The sequence below is a fragment of the Oxyura jamaicensis genome, chromosome 2 (assembly GCF_011077185.1).
Source record: "Oxyura jamaicensis isolate SHBP4307 breed ruddy duck chromosome 2, BPBGC_Ojam_1.0, whole genome shotgun sequence".
Taxonomy (NCBI): domain Eukaryota; kingdom Metazoa; phylum Chordata; class Aves; order Anseriformes; family Anatidae; genus Oxyura; species Oxyura jamaicensis.
Window position 1 is genome coordinate 16,424,874 of NC_048894.1, and position 10,665 is coordinate 16,435,538.

Consider the following 10,665-nt stretch of genomic DNA (forward strand, 5'->3'; position numbering starts at 1 on the left):
CATTTGGATGTCTTGCTCAAGACTTAGGTGGACAAGGCTGTGCTCATGGGTAGCATTCAGCAAGTCAGTGAATTCAGGATGACATCCTCAAGGTAAGAGCAGCATCCTGCTCTGTACTGCGAAACCAAATGAGCTGTCAGCACGCGGTGAAGAGCAGCTCGCCTCTGAAGGCACATCTTCAGCATGTGCACCTTCCTGGTTATGAGGCAAGGTCCCGCTTCCCATGAGCTGACAAATTTCCAGGTTTTCCTTTGTGTACTGTGTGCTTACATGCCTGCCACACAATCAGCAGCACCTGGATTTTTGGATTTATTGGCTGTGACCAGACACGGGCTAAGTAAGTAAACAGATTAATATGTATTAACATACTGCATTCGTTCAAAGTTCAGAACTTGTGCGCGCATGTGAGCTTGGTATTTATCCCTGGTTCTTACCAAGGGAGCTGATCAAGAACAGGATCATGCAAAGTAAGCAAGGCAGTAAAAAGACAGCATTAAAATTTTTTTTTTTTGTTTTTTTATTTTTTTTTTTCCTGAAATATCGTGAATAATGGTTACCTGATCTAATGGCTCATCAAACTACAACTCTCACTTAATCTTCAAGGGTTTGGTGGTTTTATGTTGTAACTTGTAGTGGATGCTGCAAGAAGTGAGTGTTCTTATGAAATTATTTCTTTGTTGTTTCCCATAAAGACTATTCCTAAGAGAAGTCATAATGCCTCATTTACAAAAGACAAAGGAAGGGAAAGGACAGTCACATACTGGTCACCTCCTCATAAAAATGAGGTCTCAACACAGGCAATGAGCTATTATTATAGCACATATTTTTTATTAAGGTTTTGTCTTGTAGTCTCAAAACCTGTGTGTATGTTCTGTCTAAACATGGCGGGACAGTAAGTTAACTAAAATCCTGTTTTATAATAGCAATAAAAAGCTCCAGGTGTGTGTTAACACTGTCAGAGCTGCGGGTGTTAAGTACAGCGGTACAAGCTGCCGCTCTCCCCCTCCCAGCAAAGCCCTCCGCCGGGCTCCCCACAGAGCAGCTCTGCTCCCAGCCTGTCTGCAGAGCAAAACAGGGATGCCTGCACAAGACTAGAGGAGGTTTCTTTCTGGTCTTTGCCCCATAGGAATCCCTCACCTGGATACAAAATCTAGCAGGAATGCAATACTTTTCACAGCAGAGGATTTCCAGGGAGTTTCCCCCTGCTACCCACCACAAGCCATCCCCAAAACCCTGTTACTGGGGTCAGGGACAGGAATCAACATTGGTTAGGAAAATAACTGAAAGGAAATTCTTTTTGAAAATGTTTGTGAAAAGTTCTTTTTCAGCATGAAAGCTCCTTGCCAGCTGTGGCAGCCACTCAACTGGAAGAGGCCAGGCAAAGGCTGGATACTCAGAAGTGTCACCAACCCAAACACTCTGTGATAATTAAATACTTCACTTTAGCTCCTAAAGAAACACCAAGCCCCCTGGTTTTAGCAATTCTCTTTCATGTGATTTAAACCTGAATTTTCAAGGCAGATGAATGATTTGAGATGTTTGTTATCAGGTCTTCCAAAGAGCCTTGCTACAAAAGAGCAAGAACCTAGCACCTTTTATTTCCCTCAGCCTGGGTTTGGCTTGACCGCAACTTTTCCGTAACTTTAGTACATATCTTTACAACCTGGAAGTGAATCAGTATCTCCTTCTCACTTAAGCCTCCCAAAATATCTAAATATTTCTTCAACATAAAACCAAGTCAACAAAGAGGTGGAGGAAAACACATTTTGGACTATCTCGAGCACTCCCATGGGATGTGAGAGAAATTCTCACCTGAAATCAGGTGAGAATTTAAAAGCAGGTCTCCCTTTCCCAGTACTGGTGGTACAGTACAGACTGGCAGGCAGACAGCTTGGTCCTATAAATTGTGCCCTTTGCTGTTTGCCATGCAAAGTCTGAGGCATCAAGCATGCTCCAAGCCTGCCAGCTGGCTCCCACTTTACCAAAAAGATAAGGCAGCAGCCAGGTATACAAGAGCTTATCTGGAGCTCCCTGAAGCCTTATGATGCCTAGAGAGGGGACAGGTGGTTATAAACATGCTGCCAGTGAAAACTGAGATGTTGTAGGGGCTTTGAGTCATCTATAGAACTGGCCAAGTTGAAAGTAGGTTTTCTAGGATCTGCCTGATTAATTTAAGCTCTTGAGGTGGCACTCAGATGTTCTTTAAATCTAACCTTTATCAAGCACAGTGAAAATGCAGTTCAGCCTAGCATCTGACTGAAGCATCATCTGGAATTATCATACAAAGTTTTGTCGTAACTCCATCAGTAGCCTGTGACACCATCAGCACCGCCTGTCTGTCTTTTCCAATTAAGCACTTAAGAGTTTCCCAAGGTAAATATTAATACTTTAGAAAGGAAATACTAACATGCACAAAATCCTTTCCAACCTTTCTGCTTAAATAGCTATCATATTTTAGTGAGGTCACAGCATCCAGTTTTTCATAATAAAAAATAAGCAGGATAAGTAGTTTTACTCATGTCAAAACTTGAATGCAATTTTATGTTTTTCTTTGACTTACCCTATAAATATTTTTACTACAACATTCAAAGTTTATGAGATCTCTAAGACTTGTAAAGAGGTTGAGTAACTGGAAACCAAAGGCTAATACCTACCACAGGGACTTGGGGGGTTTTCTTAAGCAAGCTATTTATTAATATTAACAAAGGCTATTTTACTGATGATCTGTTTACAAAACTGAATATTATTTAACCTTTCCTTTCCAGTGTAAACAAATCAATGAGGAGGGACAAACAAAGACCAGCACCACAAAGCCTGACAGTGTTTTTTGAGGGATCTTTTCTCAGGTTACAGTTTTCTGACATTATCCCTTGAGCTGAGCTTCTACAGTTGGATTGCTACAGAGCCCTAGTGCAACTCAGGAGCTGCAAATCACAGCCTCACCGAAACAGAGCAGAACTGGCCATTTGTTGTGGACGCCTTTGACAAGCTGTGTCCTTTTCCCTGTTTATGAGTCACTCACCAGAACATTTTATCTTTTCTAATGCATTTACTATCTATAATTATAGTTGCAACAGTTATCCACCCATATAAGAAAATGTTACCGTGCCTGAACATGACCAGGAGGAGCTGTGTCACAGACCAGGAGGTAGGAGATTATATGCCCATATCCACCATGGCCACAGGAGAACATGCAGGTTTTGGCCCATCTGCTGGCACAGCTGAGGAGAGCTCTGTGTCACTGCCTGTTTGCTAGTCACTACTTTATTTCTGCTCCCAAACCATGATTTAGTGACTGAAGATTAACCATTCCAAAAAGTTTGCACAAGCAAGCAACCCAGCCTTTTGTGCAAACATTTGTGGATAGTCATTAAACGAATAGCTTGGGCCCAACTGAGCAACTAGTCAAAACATTCACGCAGTTTGTCGAAGTCCAGAAGGACAGAGCCTGCCACCTTGGGCTGGGTGTGTCCTTGGAGGCCTCCCTCTGGGTGTCCTGTCCCCCGGCCACCTTCACAGCCACTTTCAGAGCCTCAGGAAACCCAGCACAAAACTGCTGTCCTGAGGACAGCTGCTCCACACACTGTTTCTGATCCTCCTTCCTTTACGGATTAGAGAACTACTCTTTAAGAGGGATTAAACCTTTCCTAGATGTAAAGCTCAATGCTGGATTCATCACACAGCTCCATCTCCCTCCCTGTGTACTTGGCTCCCGAGGTAGATGGGGAGCTGAATCTCATCAAACACCTAAAAAGGGGAAGGAAGGTTCCCAGCTGACCAAAACCCAAAGAACCCAAACTACATATCTTGATATATGTATAGTCAGTTGCTTGTGCAACCTTATGCTTTTGTTATCATCCTCTGTTCTGCATCTTCTCAGTTGGTTTCTTACCTTGTTTATACACAAGAGATACATCTCAGCACCGCGTGCACTCACTGCTGCTGCATGTTTGTTTTATGCCATGCATGCTTAAATAGTGTACATGGATGTTCCCTGGTCTGCACAGCCTCTAAGTAGAACACAATATCTTGTGCAGACCCTTGTTGGACTTTTAAGGGACTGTAAACATCTGACTTATTAATCCAATATCCAGCTGCTTATCAGTCACTACATAAAGACCTCAGTACCTCAGCTGCACAGCAACCATAGCCAAACTTTTTATTTTTTCTGGCTGCATAACACCACAGTGCTTTATAGATGCTACTTGTTTAAAAAAAAAAAAAAAAAAAAAAAAAAAAAGGACTGGAAGGGATTGCAAGAGGTTGTTCAGTCTGACCTCTTTTGCAACGCCTGAATCGAGTAAAATTGGAGCTTCCATAACTGATGTGAATCAAATCTGCTCTTGAAACTGCCAGTTTGTGGGATTTTGCCACTCTGACCCAGTGTTTTGTCACTCAGACTATGGCAGAGAGGTTCTCTGTTGAACCCTTTGTTGCTGAAGATTGCAGTGTCTTTTACTCGATTATGTGAATCAAAGACCTGTCCTTTCAGCTTTGGGTATCTAGGAAAGTGAGCCCTAATACTGTTAAATGAAAAGTATTAAAACTGTGTATTTTAAATGACAAAAACCCTGTTGTTTCAATACACGTTGGATCTGCTTCAGTGGGAAAGGACAGACAAAATCACTTCCAACATGAGCTTTGCTACCCAGGAAAGTGTGTGGGGGACAGCAGCCTTTGTACCATGCTCTGATCTGCTCAGCACAAATGCCATGACTGTGATAAGGGTAATAATTAATTTAAGCACAGTGGTGCCTGAAAGTTTGTGGCCATACGGGTGGATATACTTTGGCAGCAGCTTGCTGGAGATTTTGATTACATGGCAAACAGGAGCCAGAGGGAGAAAGTGAGCAGACCTTGATCAGAGTGGTTTTGCTCAGCACAGCTTCCCAGCCTAAGAGAAATCTTTATCAGGGACAGGACCCTGAGCACTCTGGACATGCCAGTCCATGCCACTGGCTGTATAGGGATGCTGTGTATGCAATTTAGACCAATTGCCTCGAAGACAGATGGAATTAGAGAATATGAACCAGCCAGTGATACAAATGCTGGTTTTCCTCTTTCCTTTTGAGATGCCAGTTCCCCATCTTCTTCTGAGTTTTGTTTCAGAACAGCAGTAGGTTTTGCAAACACTTCCCTCCTTGTATAATCTTCGACAAGGGAGCACAGCATTCTGGTGTTAGGTGGCAGCAAGCAGCCGGCAATCAATTGCCCTCACCCAACTTGCCAGCTGTCCTGCCCGCACAGTGTCAGGCCTCTGGCACACAAAGAGGGACTGGACTCCAAAAAGCAAAGGGAACGTGAGAGAAGGTGCAATGTTGCTACTGCACTGGGTGGCATGACCTGGGGCTCAAAGGGTAACCCCCGGTGAGCAATTTCACCCGACCGTATCAAACTGGAGTGTTATTTTTGCATTACGCTCTCATCTGATGTCTTTGAATCAGCATAAAAACACACTGTAAAGCTAATAGGATTCTTTGGTAGTTGCTCTGCTACAATAAGCATGCCTAACATGAAGCACAGTGAACTTTCTGACTTCTCTGCTGCCCGTTTCTTGGAGGGGATCCTAACAGGGTGAGAGAGGGAAATAACTCCGGAAAGAAATTATCAAGATTATCTGGGTGACTGATGATTATGGGATTTGATATCACAGGGAAATAAACATTTTTAGCTTAGGCCATGCAGAAAAAGAAAAGCTCTTAGCTCATTCCAAAATAAGCAAGCATATATGTGCACATCTCCTCGTGCAGTTGGATGGCAGTACAGAACATACGTATCACTACTCCTGTTTGTAAGACGCCTGGGGTTTGCACACTGTTCCCCAGATCTCCAGTACTTCCTCATCACGTTCTTCTCCCTTGAGTCAGTCAGCAGCACCCTTTCCACCAACTTCCCGGAGGTGTGCACTAGGATTTTGGTGACTCTCCTGCAGACAGGACTGAACATGCCAGTATTGGAAGCGTGCAACCAACTTCAAGCTCTCTGAAGATGTCCACGTAGGGTTATTGTGATGGCTGTGAATTCACTATTTTTTCTGTTTTTCCATCCCTTGGCTGCCTGCCACCATTTAAACAGAGATGACATCTGGCTAAGACATCTGGTCAAGATGACCAAGGAGCAGTGGAGGGCACACAGGTACAAAAAGAAGCTGACAAAAATGAAGCAATGCTGTGAGGCAAGAGTGGGAGGCCTGCCAAAAGAAAAATAGGAATGCATCCATAAACTGAAAATAAGCATATACCCTGCAAAGTGGAGCTGACTTCTAGTCAGGAAGGTTTATTGACTGCAACATTTTCCCATACCTCACTGGAAGAAGAGGTTTGGGGTTTTTTTTTAGGCACCTTGTACACACAGTTTTCAATTTATCCAGTGTAAAGCTACTGATTGGACTTGCTGTCAGGACCTACTTCTGCTTTGCACAGGGTCACTGAGTTTGTCTAAACCTATTGACTCTTCTCTCTTTAGAGTCTATTTTAAGAAGTATAAAACATGCTTGTTTTTCTCTGAATTTTAAATCCAAAGACTCCAAAAAGACTGTTTGATTTGCCTCAAACATTCCAAAAGAAAAAATAAATCTCCTGTGGCTTCACATTACATATGAAGTGTTTCAAGCCTAACATAGATTTGGGGTTTTATGTTTAGTAGCAAAATTAGAAAATATTTCAGTTCAAATTTAGAATACAGTGCTCCCTATAACCTCAACCCCAAACTCCACAACTCCAACTTTAATTCATTATGGACTCTACCCACGGAAGCTAAATACCTAGCTGCTGCCTAAGTGCTACTTTAGGTGGCAACATCCAAAATTTAGACTGTCAAAGCCCACACTCAGCACTACACAAGTATCCAACAGTAAAGTATTTTGCATGACCAAGTATACATTTTCTGGTCATGCATTTCTGAGGATACCAGTTACTGTTTCTCAGATTGTGCCTGTCATACACAATAAAGTTGGTAGCTTTGTCCTGGAGCAGGATGCCTTCCCTTCTCATCCAAGTACCAAAACTGCCATTCTCTGGAATCGAATCCTGCCTCAGTCTATTTAGCCTAAACCAGCTAACCATAAGAGATCTCTACCCAGGAAAGGTTAGAGTATCTGAGCATTTTCCCAGAAAGTGTCTGAAAAGGGCTCAAGTCCCTTCAGGTTGGTTTGGGATTTGAGCCAACATGTCTGGCACAGCTGATGAGTGCTGACACAACCGGACAGCCAGAGCTGAGTAGGCAGGGAGGAAATGGGGGGTAATGGTGGGGAGGAGTAGGATAAAGCAATACTCCCTCTGCTCATTATAACATTTCTATGTGTTCTCCCTCTCTCCCTTCATCATTGTACCATGCTCTGAGACATCTTACATTACAGGCCTTGTTACTTGGTGAGGAAGAAGTAACCTGGATTCACCTGAGGAAAGGATCTTTGATCTGAAGGAGAGGAAGCAAAAACAGGGGATCCTTTGTACTCAAGAAAAAAGTTCTCAAGCTCAGCGAGGGAGCCAAGAAAAAGAAATTCGTATAGACATGTTTATTATTTTGCCTATATCTGTATATTCCCTGTACTACTCAAATGGTAAAATTAATTTAATTTCATAGGTTTTGGAATTTCTTTGGATCTCTTTCACTCTCCTTACCCTTGTTTGCTCAGCAAAGCAGCAAATTCTGCATTGAGTTCACCCATGAGGCTGGTGCTCCCACAAAGTAGATGTTTAAGCCCCTGTCTTTACTGATGAAGAGGAAAGTGAAGCCAAAACATGGATGTGTATCTTTAGAAGAGCTCTTTCTACCAGACTGAGCATTAGCTGTATGAACAGGCTATAATGCTTCCCCTGCTCTCCAGGTAGCAGCATTACCTCCCCTCTGGCACATTGCCATGTCACAGGAAGTCTCGTGCTAGTTTACAGAACTTAGACTATATTATCCAGCTGCCTAAGGCCTCCAGATCTCGTACAGACACCCGCTGAAAATAAGACACCAGTTTGAAGCCAGAGACAAAAAGGCTAGGGGTAGCATTGCAGTAATTTTCACTGAACTCCCCTCAGAGTCAGAAAGCAATCTATTAGGGTGTATTCCTGCCAAGGTTTCAGCATTCATATAAGTCAGGCATAGTCTCCAACAGCAAACAGAGTAATAGTATCCAGAAGACAAGCTTGCCTTCCACTTCCAATTGACATTCAGTAAAGGTCAAGTCCTGCTTCCCCTGAATTCAATGTGAAAATCCTAATTAACTTCAATAGGAACTAGAATGGGCCCCAAAGAGTTAACAGTAGTAGGATGTAAAACAGAAACAAAGCAAGCTCTTAATCAAAAAATTATGGCATGCAGCTAAGAGCAACCTCTCTGGGGTTGTACAGTTTAAAATAGGAGCAGCATTTCAGCCTGCAACATTCATTGATACCATTCAAAATGCAAAATTTGTGATCTTTCCGGTGCCAGAGACAACACATTCCAGTATGCATAACATTTTAGTTACTTATCTTCTATGACTTGCAGGGCACAATGTTTTTCACTGTTCAGAAATAATTCAGCTCTGAGTCACCACTGAAAAACCCTGCTCCAAACTGGATTTCCCCAACTAACCTGGGCTGACTCACTTAATTTGAAAAGTGCAAAGAAACCACAAAACCTGCTTTACAGCCATTAGTCTGTGTCTGTTGCCCTGTGGCTACCTCACATGGGGTGGGAGGAAGGTGTAGGTCAGCACTGGGCACTCATGCAGGGCTGGGGTGCTCCAGGGAACCCCAGTCTGGTGGAGGGAACTGCAAGGCACCGGGCAAAGGGGCTGGAGCAGAACCACTCTTTCAAAGCCATCACTTGTCATTTCCACCTCACACAAAGCAGCAGGGCATTTCCAGACTGAAACCTTTTTCATTGATTTCAAGGCAGTCAGACTCCCACTGACTTTCAAAGAGCTCTTACTTGATCTCCCACCATGCCTGTGCAACACATTATTAAGCAGATTTCAGGCAGATCTAAAGCATCAGCTGTGAGCTGAGGGTTTGGGATGCAAGGCCGGGTGTCCTGAGTGCTGCACAGCCTAGTACTTCAGCTAAGGACTGGCACTGCTAAAGGTCTGCAAGACTCCCTTTATCGTGCTTCTTGTGCAACAAAGGCTTGTCCACAAACTATCCAATGCTCTTTTAATGGAAAATAATTCCACTGGTACAAGCAGTTTTCTCTATCAGCTCATTCATGATTTAAATTTTGTGCTCACTAGTCTGAAAATTGGTTCAGGTTTCAGAGCATTGGCTGCATTATCAAGGCTACTAAGCAAGGGTATAATTCAACTTGCATGAGCTGGCACCTCTGAGATGGTGACTGTGCTTTGTTTCTACTTCTTGAATCTTGATGCTGAAGCAGACAGTACAACTGTGCTTGCCCTATTTTCCATGTCTCCTGAGGGTCACAGTTCTGCACTACCACCTTTCCAGAGAGAGGGACTGGAAAGCGTTGAAGGGAAGACTTTGTGCTGGTGCTGCCTCTGTGAAGCTTTAAGAAGATGTGTAGGTTGAGACGCCACTTGCTAAAGCATAGCTGAGAACAGGCAGAGGGTTCATCATAACACTTGCTCCATGAAAGCTCCTGCAAAGCCCTGGGGTACATTAAGTCTTCTTCTCACAGCCTTTTCTCCTGGCAATCATTGTATTTTAACTCTCTCAAGCAGAGAACTTATTCTCAGTGCTCTTAATGTACTGGTCAGACTGTGCTGGGAACTGTAAATCCATGACGTATTTCTGGTCAATGGGAAAAGGACATCAAATACAATATTTGAAGGGAAGCTGGGAGGGAATAAAAGAAAGACAACTTAACTAACTTGCCCCAAGGTGAACTCAATTCATTTTGACAAGCTTCTGAACTCAGAAGCTTGCACAGCATAGCTGTAAATGATATGCCGATAGAATGATTAAAGCACAAGTATCGTCATGTCTGTCCAACCTGAAATTTTTATTTTAAATAAATATTGTATAAAATTTCAAAGAGATTTACAAATTTCATTTGACAATTGAGCAGGCCATAGGGTTATTAGACAGTTTAAGCAAGTAAAAGTGAAGGTATTTGCACCTGCTTTCAAGAGGTAGAGATATGTGATTGGACCCTTCTATTTGGCTGGTGATTCACCATTGTTTCTTTCAGCACTTCACAAGCATTGCTCCTTGAAAACATTTTCTTGCACAGCAATCATTTAATTCCTTGGGTATTGGTTTTGTTGTTTTTGTTTTGTTTTTCAGACTGGCAAGCCCCTTGAAGGAAATTTTAAAGTTTTGGAAATTTTCAATTAATAATCCATATTTTCCCTTCATAAAGCACATATTCAATGCTGAAATTAAATAAGGCCTTTTACTGTGAGACCATTTCATAGCTTTAGTAATTTTCAGCAGATCAAATAAACCTTCATGAATTAAGAAAGCAACTCTGAGACTGCCAGCTTACACTCTCCCAAATCCTAGCTTAGAGTGAATTAAAACTTCCTGAGAGTCATGTTCTCTTCAGCACCAACAGGAAGGTTTTGTAGCACTGCACTGTGGATCATTGCTAAAAGCATCTAGTAAATTTGTGCTACATCAAATATTCTTTTATTCTGCTGCTGTAGCTCATAAAAAGTTACAGTTCTATTGTGTGTATATTAGTTTGCATCACTACCACATACATACCACATTGCTGTTTCAGCCTTCGGCT

General features: G+C 42.6%; 1 long non-coding RNA gene across 1 annotated transcript; it reads right to left on the bottom strand.

The window, feature by feature from the left end:
• Positions 1-1,133: 1,133 nt before the first annotated feature.
• On the bottom strand, positions 1,134-3,426 carry LOC118163260. Its single transcript, XR_004748950.1, has 2 exons — positions 3,105-3,426; positions 1,134-1,449 (listed from the first exon to the last, which is right to left on the bottom strand). It is a non-coding gene; the product is annotated as an uncharacterized LOC118163260 (long non-coding RNA).
• Positions 3,427-10,665: the final 7,239 nt, after the last annotated feature.